This window comes from Eurytemora carolleeae, unplaced genomic scaffold (assembly GCF_000591075.1).
Source record: "Eurytemora carolleeae unplaced genomic scaffold, Eaff_2.0 scaffold871, whole genome shotgun sequence".
Classification (NCBI taxonomy): domain Eukaryota; kingdom Metazoa; phylum Arthropoda; class Copepoda; order Calanoida; family Temoridae; genus Eurytemora; species Eurytemora carolleeae.
In genome coordinates, this window is record NW_019396762.1 from 111,125 (window position 1) to 127,413 (window position 16,289).

Consider the following 16,289-nt stretch of genomic DNA (forward strand, 5'->3'; position numbering starts at 1 on the left):
ACATAGTGAGCGGTGTAAACCATTTAATTTTGTTATGTACACACAAGTAACTTATACGCAATATAAGCTAAATAATTGCCAATTTAGTCTCAGTGGAAGGAGATAAACTACAAACAAGATGTCAGCCAAGATTTAAAGTTTCCCAAAAAATTAGCATGCATTGCAGATGAGAATGGGATAAAATTAGATAGAAAAATTAGCAGAAAATAGTAGAGAGCACGTCAAACTAAACATTTATAATCACGTCAAACTAAATATATATAATCACGTCAAACTAAATATATATAATCACGTCAAACTAAATATATATGATCACGTCAAACTAAATATATATGATATAGTCAAACTAAATATATATGATCACATCAAACTAAATATATATGATATAGTCAAACTAAATATATATGATATATTTGATCACGTTAAACTAAATATATATGATCACATCAAACAAAATATATATGTTCACATCACACTAAATATATTTGATCACGTTAAACTAAATATATATGATCAAGTCAAACTAATATGATCACGTCAAACTAAACATATATGATCCCGTCAAACTAAATATATATGATCAAGTCAAACTAAATATATATGATCACGTCAAACTAAATATTTGATCATGTCAAACTAAATATATATGATCACGTCGAACTAAATATTTATGATCACGTCGAACTAAATATATGATCACGTCAAACCAAATATTTGATCACGTCAAACAAAATATATATGATCATGTTAAACTAAATATATATGATCACGTCAAACTAAATATATTTGATCACGTCAAACTAAATATATATGATCACCTCAAACTAAATATATATAATCACGTCAAACTAAATATATATAATCACGTCAAACTAAATATATATAATTACGTCAAACTAAATATAAATAATAACGTCAAACTAAATATATATGATATCGTCAAACTAAATATATATGATCACTGTGGTATCTGGGAACCACAAAAACGTGCAATAAACTGGTATCTAAAATCTGCACTTAATGAGATTTATACAAGTACTTAAACCTGTTTATATCTATCATTTGTGTAACCTGTTGACATTGCAGATCGGGTTAGTCCTATTCCGCGGGCCTAACTCCTCATGCGCTGTCATATATTTGTAACCTGGCATTACAATACTTCAGCTATCTCCATATATCGAGATAGCCTTATATGTTTAGATGCACGTACATAAATAACACCCTAATAATAAAGTCCTTCACATGTATAAGTATATTTATTGATACATTTAATCTTACATTTATAAATGCATACTTATATCATATACATAATAATAATAGCTTAACATTAGCTCTAGATCCCTTGGTATTATTAAGGTCTCTTAGCTTGACGTTTAAGCACTGTCTCAGTTAGGATACCGAGTCTAGAGTGCAGGACTAAAATAGTTTTCAGCCCGTCAATCAACTTCATATCCTTATTATTGCAGGTATGCTGGTCAACCCGCTCCTGTAGTATCTGGAGCAGATCCCAAACCTGATTGGACAGCCACCCCCCCCCAGCGTTTCCTGGTTTTCAAGTACCCCAGCAGAGATAGGGTTAAATTAGATTAGGTAAAAAGGGAAGTTGCTCATCTCACTATTGTCTAACTTTTCAAGGCTTACAAAAATTAGATCTCAAACTTTAATTATAAGGGTGCTAGGGAGGGTTAAAAAAAATGTTGTTGGACAAATGTAATACTATTGCCATTTAAAATTGGTCGAAGTTGAGAAAATATTAAAGCCTGAAACTGATGTGAATAATTTTACAGAGTATAGGAATAAATGTATTTACAGCATAAAAAAGAACAGATATTGTTTGATACTAATGATTTGAATAAAGCTGGAGCTATCTAGCAGACTCTCCGTCTTTCTTCTGCCTCATATGACGGATTATCCTTTCTAAATTAAGTTCTTTGTGACGACTAACACTATTAAGGGTTTTAGCTTGGCAAACCTTATTCCCTGCTCCCTCACGTATCAAAGCCTGTTAGCCTGAATTGGCCTGAGTTTTAAACATAGATTTTAACGGCGGCTTGGATTTTCCACGCATCGAAAACATTCCATGCATTGAAAGCATGATTTCTGGATCGATGGCATCTCTTAACGGACAATTCTATCTAATAAAGTATACACGAGGCGACTTATCATATGGCCCACTTTCTGTCTGACCTATAGCTATATTCAAAAGAGCTAATAAGCTATCGTGCTTATAGACTACTTGCAATCTAAGCTTAGCTCCCGGTCCATATGAGGACAGAAGGGGTTAAATCAATGGAACTATCCAATCTGACCTTAGCTCTGGGATTGTATGAGGACTGAAGGGGTTACATCAATGGAACTATCCCTGTTCCGAGCTATTGTGATCATACTGGTTACAAAACATAAAATAAGTTATGGACCATTTAAATTATTTTGAAACACAAACCCACATGTTTTATTGATTAAAAATGAGAAAAATTGGAGACATACGTGTTCAATTATTAAGTTGAAAATGTGAACAAGTTTAAGCTCTCTAGTGTTATAATAAGCTCGCGGGGTGGGTTTAACATCCCCCCCCCCACTCCCAGTTTGAACAGATCTAATCTGATGCGCTAATCCTATGTTGGAATGCATCTTGTTGATTGTGTTCAAACTTTTTACAAACTAAATTTCTTTAACACTTTTAACTCCAAGCTTTTTGCTTTGAATGACCCTGAAATAGTAGAAAAATGTGCTTTTACAAATTAACTGAGTTTATTCCAAAGACTTGAATTTACTCAACTCTATATCTTTGCAATCTGATGGTGTAAACCTTTGATATTTCACTCTTACTGTTTGATCTAACAGAATTCATAGTTTAAAAATAAAATGTCTTGGACTTTGTGTTGCAAAAATATAGGTATTAGAAAATCAGATTTTCTGTTATACTTATACTTAGGATAAGGATAATCACTTTACCAAAACTCTTATCTTCTAATGGGCAAGCAAATTTACGCCTTTTTGCCTAATAATTTTCTTCCGTTGGAAACCATAATTGTCAGGCAGAATTGTGAGATTAGCCCCCGTTTATTGTGTTCCTAATATAAAACAACAATAAATCAGATTCAGAAACGACGCATGATGTAACAAGGGTTATAGGGACATACATGTTCGAAATGTCTAGTGCATTTTTATATTAATATATTTTATATTTATATATATCAAGCTTTTATTCAAAACAAAAGGTTTTAGCGCAGAAACATTGCTAAATTAAGCTGTTTGTATGTAGTAAACTCATACTCCATAACAAGTTCTCGAAACGTATCTATCCAAGTACAATCTGTTCGCTATCAAACTCAACCAGGACTAAATCCCAGGCTCTAAATGTCACACAGGGACACAAGCATAGCTATCAAAATCCCACTTCTATTACAGTGTTAAGCCATGACTGAGTCCTGGGCTCTAAATGCCGCACAGGGACACAAGCATAGCTATCAAATAAGCTATATATATATATCGATCCCAAGTGATAGGGATAATACATCCTGGTTATATATCAACACAAGGTTTTCAGTGCTTCAATGTCAGACAAGGACACAAGCCTAGCGATACAACAAGCTATATATCGATCCCAAATAATGGCGACGATTCGACCTGCTTATCAAAACAAGGTTTCCATCTAGCTATCAACAAGCTAGGTCCAACCTAAATACAAGCTTCAGGGTTTTATGGATTTACTCTCAGGCAGTAAGCAGTACAGTGCTACTCTATAGAAGTAACTTTATTTTATATCTTATCTCACAAGGTTAACAGTAATTGACGTAGTTACAATTTATACTATGTTATCTATATTACATGATTAAGACCCTCATATTATGTATGTATCGCACAGTTAAAATTTAATGTAAGTATTTACAAGATTAGAGAGAATATATATGTAGCGCATTTAAGCTATCTCCACACATGTTTTATAGCCTAATTTAAGAATGTCGCATGATTTAAGCTAATCATGTTAAGTTATCAATTGAAACGCAGTTTCAATAAAAAATGTCATTATGTCTATGTTTATAACATTAAAAGCTGTCTTAAGCTGTTAATATTGTATTTAAAACAAATCTTGTAGCGCAAAAAAAATTGCCATATAAGCCTATTAGTATTGTATTCCAATACAATGTTTTAGCAACAAAACATTGCTGTATTAAGTTGTTATTATTGTATCCAAAACAAATGTTTTAGCGCCAAAACACTGCTGTATTAAGTTGTTAGTAGTGTATCCAAAACAAATCTTTTAGCGCCAACACCTTGCTGTATTAAGTTGTTAGTATTGTATCAAAACAAATCTTTTAGCGCCAACACATTGCTGTATTAAGTTGTTATTATTGCATCCAAAACAAATGTTTTAGCGCCAAAACACTGCTTTATTAAGTTGTTAGTATTGTATCCAAAATAAATCTTTTAGCGCTAACACCTTGCTGTATTAAGTTGTTAGTATTGTATGCAAAATAAATGTTTTAGCGCCAAGTCATTACTTTTATCCATCAAAGCCTTGAAAATACAGCTAACATATTGTTCAATTCTGTGTAATTCCTTTTTAATTAGCTAACTGAATTAATTAAATCAAATTATTTGAAATCACAACAAAAGGATTTTTTAATGAGGATTCTTAAAATACATACGGAATTAAAGGAGATTTTTTTTCTATTAAAAATCAGATTGAAGATTAATGACAAGTTACTTAACTACGAAACTGTTTTTTAAAAATGAAAGGTTTCCCTAATTTATAAGCTACTTTTTATATTTTTAATTTAAGATTTATTCCGTTAGTGTTCTAATATATACCTTATCAGCTCTTTCCGTTCTTAAGTTTTCAGTAAAGGAATTGACTCTTTGCCACAAACTCTGCTTTTCTAAACCCTATATCTTTGGATTCCAAAGGCAGTGTTCGCGAAAAATGAAAGGCCGAAAAAAATACATGATTTCTACAGCAGTAGAATATACTTTCACTATGCTAGACCCTAACTGTTTCTGTTTCTTCTTAATAATTACTATTAACCTCCATTAATAATAATGCAACTTGTACTGATTATAAAACTTTTAATGAAAAAAACTTCTATTGCATTCTTTTACACCCTCTTCACTCACGTGATATAAACTCAAACTTTATCGAATAAATACCTTTGTGCAAATTTTAAAAATCAATATTTGTTGCAATATATAGTAAATTACTAGTTTTCGAAAAGCCTTTCTTAAATGTTTTATTTGCTTTAAAAGTGTGAAATTAAACATGCCCCCCCCCCCCAAACTTGCCATGCCCCGTCGGATTATAGGTCAGGTGTCGCACATGATATTATATTGTTATATAACTCTAAATCATAAACGATTTTTTTAAATAATCATTTAAAATCATGTATGAGGATTAAAAATTTCAGGCGGAAATAACAGATTTTTATATTATTATAAAGATTTATTCACACACAAAGATATAAATACATATATAAATGGTGTAGTTTTAATTTGTTTAAATACATTTTTGAAAATACAGGTTTCCAGAAGAAAAGAGAAAAATATGCAAAATTATGCACAAATAGACAACATTGATTATTACTCATTACTGTTGTCGTTTTGTAATGTGTAATAATCAATGTTGTCTATTATGTGCGTATTTTGGTGTTAAAGCTTGGAGATTCAGATAATCCATTTGATGTGGGACGAGCTGTTAAAATTCACACAGTAAATTTTAGATTATGGTTACTTTTACTAAAATCGCTGTTTTCTTAGAGTCATGGCAGTGCACCCCAAACCTTTGAACCATATAGACGTAAAGTTTACTCCATTTGTACAACAAAGGCTAAGGGATGCATGTACCTTTATACCACTATCAGATAGATTAATCATCAACATGCCTACCAGAGAACAAAGGAGGCAACCAGCCTAGTTCCTACGGTTTCCACCGGAATTCCGGGTTACGGTTTACATATGGAAATGATCCGGAAATTTTTCCATTTCCATTATGGAAAAGGTTCCGGAAATCCGGATATTATGTATCACTATAAATACTTTAACACGTATATATATATATATCACCAGTCATAAAATTCTAAATCAATTTTGTAAGAATCTAAAGTGTAAAATCCCGGAGTAAGATAATTTTTTACCAGAGGCCCCAGGGTTAAAAGGCAGCTGCATTAATGTGTTTTAAACAATTAGCATAATGGAGGCTCTCAATTTTAAAAGGTTGCATGGGGGAAATGATTTCGACAACATTGAAAATACAATATTATTCGAATATTCAAGGTATTACACGTGTATAAGCTCATTATTTTTATTCATTCATGGCGTAAAGTTTAGATACAGTGAAACCCTTAATAAGGAATACATCGAAAGAATTCATCAAATGTCGTATTCTTCACTTTCTGATAATGGAATGTTGCAGATATTTAGTTTTTTAATTAAATGATTATATGGAACTCTTTAAAACTGTTCCCGCATATTCATGGTTATTTTTTTATTTTCTAAAATACTAAAATTTACGTAATATAGTATAAAACTCATTGAAAAATTGTCAAGACGACATTTGATAAATTCTTCCGATGTATTCCTTATTAAGGGTTTCACTGTAGTTAAATCTATCTATCTATAGTTGAGATAGTTAAATCTATCTATAGTTTAGATAGTTAACCCTATTCCCGCTGGGGGGGGGGTCAATTTGACCCCCCCTGTAGTTTTTTTTACATAACTCAAAAAGTATTGGTCTGAGGCTGTTGAAATTTTCTGACTTTTCTTATATACCCATAGCCCTCCCTTTAGGCCTAAAACAGGGCTTTAATACTAACTGCCTGAGTCCTCAGGCACACTGCCTGAATGACTGCTTTTTCCTGTAACAAACTAAATCTTTGTTTTGACCCACTTTCACTTGTCAGATTTTGATAAAATTTAGCTTTTTGGAAAGCCTTTGACAAAAGGAAACAAATTGCACAAGTTTTGCGAAAAAAAAATTGCAAATTTTTTGCAAACAACCTGTCAAAGGAAATTTGCACATTTTTAGTTTTTCTTGATTAAAAATCATGTTATTTAAAATTTTGCAAATTTTTTTGCATATTTAAAATGGCATGGTCAAGGGCTTTTCAAAAATGTATAATTTTTCATTTTTTTGACAAATTTTTTTTTGCACACATTTTTACTATATAACTGGATTTTGTGATAAAAAATTCAATTTTTGCAAATTTGCAAATTTTTTTGCAGATTCTAAAAGTAGAGCACAAGACCTTTCTAATGATGTATCATTTGTCATATTTGGACATCAAACATGGGATTTAGAGGGGGGGGGGGTCGAATTGACCCCCCCCCAGCGTATCCTGGTTTTCAAGTACCCCAGCAGAGATAGAGTTAAATCTATCTATAGTTTAGATAGCTAAATCTATCAATAGTTTAGATAGTTAAATCTATCTATAGTTTAAATAGTTAAATCTATCTATAGTTTAAATAGTTAAATCTATCTATAGTTTAGATAGTTAAGTCTATCTATAGTTTAGATAGCTAAATCTATCTATAGTTTAAATAGTTAAATCTATCTATAGTTTTTTTCCAAGCTTATTTTTCAACTATTTGTATTCAACTATTTAGAACTTTAAAAATTCAAATAAATTTTGCAAACAACAGTTCTCTGTTAGAAAATAATTCAAGAGAAAAAATGAATAAATAAAAATTTTAATTCAAATTCCATCGAAGTGTTCATCGAAAATGACGACGTTCGAACTATCAAACAATTAACTAAGACTGGAAGATTTTCATATCAATCTGCATGTGATGTCATCATATTTGCCATTATGTTGTGCGCAAATGCCCCGTAAAATTCCAAAACAGAGTGAGAGGGATTGAATTTTGTAGATCCAGAAAAATAATATCTGTGGGATGCCTGCGTAGAGACTGGCAGCTGGTGGGATCTTAAATGTAAGACATGTGGCTGCAGCGGTCGGCCCTCTAGCCTGTCCTAGCCGCAGCGCTCGGCACAGAAAGTTTCATAATTTAACCTAACCCGTGGCCGCAGCGCTAGGCCCCCTAGCCTCTTCTTGCGGCAGCGCTCGGTCCAGAAAGTGTCTTCCTAACCTAACCTTAAATAAATACTAATTTAACTATTTTTCTGAATCTACAAAATTCAATCCCCCTCTCTCTGTTTTGGAATTTTACGGGGCATTTGCGCACAAAATAAAATGGCAAATGCCTCATAGATACACAAGAATATAGATAGCTCATGTCATCTTCACCATACCGGAGGGTTTCAATTGAAATTGAAAATGGCAATTTAGCTACAATTTAGTACTTGCTACTGACATACAGTTCATTAAGGATATACAGGTTTGCGGCAAGTATATTTAAACTCTGTACACATTTATGGGGCTTTGTTTGAACTTGAAATAGAGAATAGGGAATCTCTTTTCGATGTTTTAGTTTTCAAAAGGCTCATGAAAAAAGATCGACATTTATTAAAATTAAAATGTACCAATTGAAACAAAAAAGAAACACAAATTTTAGAACGATTTGTAGAGGCGACTTTCAGAACAACAGTTAACCCTATGAAGACGAGGGGGGGGGGTTCTGAATCTATGTAAAGCCGGGGGTCGAGCGTCCCACCCCCCTCCTTTAGAAAAAAAAACTGGAGTTTACAGATAGAACATAACAGAATTTAAGTTTACAGATAGAAAGTAGGACAACTTGAGTTTACAGATAGAAAGTAGGAGAAATGGAGTTTACAGATAGAAAAGTATGAGAACTGGAGTTTACAGGTAGAAAGTAGGAGAACTGGATTTTACAGATAGAAAGTAAGAAAACTAGAGTTTACAGATAGAAAGTGTGAGCACTGAAGTTTACAGAAAGAAAGTAGGAGAACTAGAGTTTACTGACAGAAATAGGGAAACTAGAGTTTACAGATGGAAAGTGAGAGAACTTTAGTTTACAGACAGAAACTAGAACATACATTTGGGAAGTCGTTGACTGGGAAATTTCACAATTGGGAAGTTGCCAATTTGGAAAATACCATTGGGAAATACATTGGGAAAGTATCTAACGCTAATATCTAAATTCATACCAATAATGTAAAAAAAACAAAATATTTATCTACTTGGTGTAAAATATTAATTCTGTTCTGTATATGGTTTGGTTTAGAAGGAAGGTAGATGATTAATACTGTTACTATTCTGATATATACCGTCTAGGAATTATGATGGATTGCTGTGTTGGATAAATAAACAAGTACAAAAAGCCCAACAATCTCGTATTAAGGACATGGATTGTGAGCGGATTCATGAATCTTTACATTTAGAGTACAATAAAGAAATAATGGCGAAACGCTTTTTCTTTCAAAATTGAAATTCAGTAAAGCAAAAATGTGTATATATATATATTACCTCTATCAAATTCTAGAATTTTAAAAAGGATTGAATCAAAGAATCACAGAAAATTTTGCAGAAAATTTGCAATTTTATAATTCTGGTCTAATTTGTAAGGAAAAGGAATCCTCTAGTCTTTTCCTTGCTACTTAGTTTCTAAAGCTATAAATATACGTTGTTCGGTTGAAACCTGAAGAGCTATTGAAAAACATCTTTTCCTTAAAAATTTGACCAGAACTAAAATTACGAATTTTCTTAAAACAATTTTGGAAATTTTCTGTGATTCTGTTGTTTAATATTTACAAAATTTTTAAATTTGATAGAAATAGTGTATATTCCAATTTTTGCTTTTCTGAACTTTAGATTTTGAGAGAGAAAAAAGTTTCGCGGATTTTTATGGGCCTTTGCAGTACCAAATAAAACCAGACTCCACTAGTTATATTTTTTTTAACTCACCCTGTATATGCTCAAGGAGATTCAAGGAGATTCGGTGGACTTCTTGTCAACTAATTTTTCTTTTTTTATGAAATGTCGCAATAAGATTTTGTAATTTTCAAATGAACTGTTTCTAAAAAATTGCCAGGTACAATTTTTTTAACCCTATCACGATGGGGGGGGGGGTGTCCCCCCCCCCTCCTGTTGTTTATTCTGAATAAATCAAAAATGGCTTACATTAGAACTTCTTCGCTTTTAGTCAACATTATACTTGCGAACAACTTTTGCTCAACAATTTTTTTTTGATGCATAGGGTAGGGTGGAGATTGGTCAAACGTCAGGTCATCAGAAAAGGTTGAAAACTTTTTTATTAATTAAGATAAAGGGCTAAGACTAAAGAATAAGATGTTATTGTAAAGGCCTTGAAAAATTGATATAAGAACATGTGTCATATGTTACTATTTGTCAGAAGTAAAAATAATTATTTTTATAAATTTTTTCGACATACTTTTTGAACTTTTAAAAATCCTCCTTTACACCCTTACCATTTAAGTTAGATGTCTATTTTTTTTAATGAGCAGGCCTTGAAGGGTTGGACTAGGGACATGTATAACACTCACATATCTCAGCTAGCTCTAAGGGCAAAATCAAGTGGGGGGTTGAAAACACCCCCCCCCCCCCAACATCTTTAAGCTTTTGAAGAAGTTAAAGGAAGTAACAAGACGACATTCAATTAAAAGTTCGTTGATTAGCTGGTTCTCACCATGAAATATACTTAAAATTGGTGACATCCAACTAGTTCATTTTTTCAACTAGTACGTTCAGCTAGTTCAGCCATTGTTAACGTTCAGCTAGTTCAGCTAGTTCAGCTAGTTCAGCTAGTTCAGCCATTGTTAACGATTCATTTCGTTCATAGTTTAATCCTATTCATTCAGGTAAACTTTGGTTTGTTTTGAAAATTTTTTTTTTTTTTACCAGAAACGATGTCCATCTCTACATTTTGCATTATTTTCTACCTATATGCTAATAAAAATAAAAAAGAACCAGTATTTTGATTTTTCTCTATTCTGCACTTAGCTGCCACATTTTACATTTCACGATAAGCCCGCACTTTTTTAATTCAAAAAATCCCTCCCCCCTCATGTTGAAATTTCTTGATTGAACCTGATTAAATCTGTTTAACCTAAAAAAGAAAAATGCAATTTTACAGAATTGAATAGAGATTACAGGGTTAATTAAATCAGTGAAAAGAAAATTAGAAATGTCGAAATCTAAGAAAAGATATTTGACGTATTTCGCAAAATAAAAATAACAAATTAGGTCGTAAAGGGATCGACATAATTGGTCTTGTTAATTTTTTCAGAAAAGTATTTGGTTTAACTGAAGGAATAGTGATTTCTATTTTTTTTGATAAAGACTTTTAAAAGCATAAATTAGGGTATAGGTCACTGTAAAAAGGTCAGTCAGTGTTTAAAAAAAAATCTAAAAAGCCATAACTTTTTTACTATTTCAGCCATAGATTAAAAAACTAAAAATTTTCAAGCATGAAAAATTGGTGTAAAATCATGTCTCTTAATTATTTTCAAAAACATAAAAATATAATTTACATATTTAGACATTTTTTAAAAATGTATTTCAAATCTCCCTGGAACCCTTTTTTTAGGACAGGTTATATATAAAGGACTAAATAAAAATTAAGGATTTTTTCTTGTAAATAATGAGTACCATGAAGACAGGAAATCTTGCAGTACAATCTTCTTTCGTACATCAAACAAATATTTGCTTCAATAAACTTAAAAGTTTACAAAATAGAAAAAAGAATATTTCACAAGTTACCTTTCACTGTGCTTATGGCTGAAATGATTGTTTTGTTGTTTGGTCTGAGTGGATTGTTATTACTGGTAACAATAGGTCTATACAGACCTGGAATTGAGTGTAAAGGGAAACAGAATTCTTGTACTATATACATACAACTAAAATTATTTATTATTTTTCCACAGACGTATACCTTGAGAAATTCTTTTTCATTGTTTATAAAAGGCCCCCACCGACCACTCAAATTTATAAAATTATAGCAAAGATCAGCGCCAAAATAATAATGCTATAAATATTAATTAAGGATATCTTTAGGATGATATCTATTAAATGATTGTATCCCTGTATCTTTTAATCACAAGTTTCCCTGTTTCCCTGTTTCCCTGTTTCCCTGTTTCCCTGTTTCCCTTTTCCCTAGTTTTACTGTGTCTCCGTTTCCCTTTATCCCTGGTTCCCTTTATGCCTGTTTCCCCCCATTCCCCATTCCTCTGTTAGCTTGTATTCGTATGTCTGTATCTTAGTTAGTATCCCTGTATCGCTGTATCCATCTATTCATGTATCCCCATCCATCTTCTTTCCCTATATCTTTTTATCTCGTTATCCCTTTTTCATTGTATCCCTGTAATCCTGTTTCCTTTTATTACTACATACCTGTATCTTGTATCCCAGTATCCATGTATCCCCATTCACGTTTCCCTGAATCCTTTTATCCATGTATCCCTGTATCCCTATATCCCTGTATCTTTGTATCCCTGTATCCTTGCATCCTTGCATCCATGTATCAATGTATCCTAGCTTCCCTATATTCCTGTATCCCTGTATCCTGTATCCCTGTATTCCTATATCTCTGTGTCCCTGTATCTCTATATCTATGTATCTCTGTTTCCCTGTATTATTTATACCTGTATCTCTGTATCTCTGTATTCCTGTATCCCTTTATCCCTGTATCTCTGTATTTCTGTATCCCTGTATCCCTGTATCCCTGTATCCCTGTATCCCTGTATCCCTGTATTCCTGTATCCCTGTATCCCTGTATCCATGTATCCCTGTATCCCTGTATTCCTGTATCCCTGTATCCCTGTATCCCTGTATCCCTGTATCCCTGTATCCCTATATCCCTGTATCCCTGTATCCATGTATCCCTGTATCCCTGTATCCCTGTATTCCTGTATCCCTGTAGCCCTGTAGCCCTGTATGCCTGTATCCCTGTATCCCTGTATCCCTGTATCCCTGTATCCCTGGATTCCTGTATCCTTGTATCCCTGTATCCCTGTATCCCTGTAACCCTGTATCCCTGTATTCCTGTATCCCTGTATCCCTGTATCCCTGTATCTCTGTATCTCTGTATCCCTGTATCCCTCTATCCCTGTATTCCTGTATCCCTGTATCCCTCAATTCTCTTGTGTATTGTTTCTACCAATATGCTCCTGCAGACTAAATAGATTTTAGTATGTTCCCATGGGCTTCAAGCTTGCTTTACAGCTGAAGAGTATCAGAATAAACAAGAGTAAAGAATATATTGATTAAAGGTAATTCAGCATAAAATAACAATTTAAAACAAAAATAAACAATTTAATTTTCTTGAAAATAGTTGAAAACGAACGAAAAAATCATTCAGATCAGAAAATAACTATCAATTTGAAACTTAAAGTAACTTATATACAGATATGAGAAGGGTTGTTAATCGTTTTTTGAAAACAATCGTTAAACGATCGTTTTTTGTTTAGTTTTTCAACCGTTTTCAAAAAAGATCATTTCGTTTTCGGAAAAAAACGATAGTTTTTAAAAAAGACCCTCTCGTTTTGAACTTTTAGAAAAAAATAATAAAAATTCATCAAATTCAAAAGAGTACGCAAACCCAATCCTCTGCACCTAAATTATCCCTACTAGAATCCTCTGCACCTAAATTATCCCTACTAGAATCCTCTGCACCTAAATTATCCCTTCTAGAATAGGAACCCAGTGGTTTCCAAGGTACTCATAATTATTCCCGCCGTTTACCTCCACTCGGTCTTACTTCATCATTTTATCTATTTTTCTCTATAGAAGCTCAAAACCCAGCAAAGAACATTTTTCTACCTAGTTCCCCAATAAAAATAGAGATTACTACTTTATACTTAGATACCTTGAACAAATTTCAGATAATGTTTCTTCCATTGCTGATATAGAAAAGCAACACAGGAGGTGAAGTCTGAAGACCATTATTTTACTGGTTTTCCGATCCGAAATATCGACAAAGGGATATAATTATATTGATAGGTCCATAGAATATTAAGATAAGGATAAAATATAATGTTATTACTGAGAATTTTAGTTAGGTGAAGTGGGGTTTAGCATTTAAGAACATTTTGAGCATTTATCTCATTGTCTGAAAACTTCTATTTATAAAATATGTTGAATTCTAACAGCTTTTTTAACTGGAATGACCGGCAATGTATCGCAGACTTGGTTTTGTGGAGAATGTTTTAGGAATCATTTGAGACCAATGACTGAGATGTTTTTACGGTGCATATTGTTTGGCATGAGCGCAAATTCAATCTTCAAAATCCTCATAGATTGCTCGTTTTTGAGGAATGATTTTGAGAATAGGTTTTTAAAAAATTAAAATAACGACTACGAAAAATGTAGTAAAACTACTAGAGTAAATTAATTATTTGTTAAAGAACAGGTAGAGAAAATATAAGTAGTAATAAATAGTAATCTTATTCAGATATTTGTTTCTATAATGTCTCATTGTTCAGAAACATTTTCTGTAGATTTCCTGGATTTTTTATTGAAAAGACAACATTTGAAGAAGTTAAAAAAATCTTTGAACAAATTCATAGATCGAATAAGAAATTCAATATTGTGATGAAAAAGAAATAATTCATTGAAAAAATTGATCTATTTAGAAAGTTTCGATTGAGAAATATGTTCCTAAACATATTGTTAGTTTACTGAAATTTTTTCACATTTTTGTCGTCGTTATTCAACAATTTTTAAAAAATTGATTCTCAATGCTTATCCACCCAAATGGATGATTTTGAACGTTGGCTTTGCTCTCAAACTCAGTAATTATACATTATTAAATTTTGTTATATGTCTCTTATAAATCTTAAACAATTTCTTCTGCACAATACTTCTTTCTTAGTTCAACTATATACATTGCCGGTCACTCCCTTTAAGTCTAGTCTGTATTTCATAAAACCGAGAATCACTGTTATTCCAAGAGATAAAAACAAGGATATCTCAATCATCCTTGACCAGAAGAGTTTTAACGAACCGTTGTGAATCGAACATGTAACTTAACCTACAGATTAGGGTGACCAAATTATTGTAATTTATACTCTTTTCTGAGTTTTAACATGCACACAGTCTCAAATGATTACAGGAAAATGTGGAGCACCAATAGCTAAAGGAGTTCAATCAGAAATAAGTTCATATCTAGGGGTCTATTAGGAAGCAGTTCATTGCTAGGGAGTTCAATTAGGCTGCAGTTTATAGATAGGGGGCCAATCAGATAGATAGTTTATAGATATAGGGGTCAATTAGGTAGATAGTTCATAGCTAGGGAGTTCAATTAGGATGCAGTTTATAGATAGGGGGCCAATCAGATAGATAGTTTATAGATAGGGGTCAATTAGGTAGATAGTTCATAGCTAAGGTGAATTTGTTATACAGTTCATAGCTCAAGCAGTTCAACGCTAAAAGGTGTAATTTAAAAACAGTTTTTTTGACATTTACACTTTTACAGTGTAACAAGGGATACTTATTTAACAATGTTTAGATTTTTACATTTAGCTGTTAATGGCTTCTTAGAAATCTGCATTTTTTTTGGAATGTGTGCAGAACCACTTGAGCCTGTGTGCTAATTTTGGTTTTTACGGGTGATTTGGGTTATAGTTATCCGAGATTTAAAACGGAAAATCACAGAGCAAAATCAGATAATCATCTTTACTGAAGGTTAGTATTTATATGTATAAATAAGTAATTTAGAATTCTTGAGAAGAGAAAGAAAGAATTGGTCCGAGCAAACATTAACTGTAAAAGGGTTTGACTGGACGGGGGGAGAATAATTGTTTTTATACTGCATATATTGTATATTGTATATTATATATTGTATATTGTATATATTGTTTATTGTATAATATTTATTGTATATCGTATATTTTATATTATATATTGTATATAGTGTATTGTATATTGATACTGTATATTGAATAATTTATATTGTAAATTGTATATTGTATATTGTATATTGTATATTGTATATCGTATATTGTATATTGTATATTGTATAATATATCTTGTGTAAATTGTATATTGTATATTGTGTATTGTATATTATATATTGTATATTGTATAATGTATATTATATATTGTATATTGTGTATTGTATATTGATATTGTATATTGTATATTGTATAATATATATTGTATATTGTATATTGTATATTGTATATTGTATATTGTATATTGTTTATTGAATATTGTATATTGTATATTTTATATTGTATATTTTATATTGTATATTGAATATTTTATATTGTATATTGTATATTGTATATTTTATATTGTATAATGTTCATTGTTATTTTATATTGATAATGTATATTGTATATCGTATATTGTATATTTTGTAGTGTCTATTGTATAAAGTATATTGTGCATGTATATAGATAATGCATTTGTATTTAG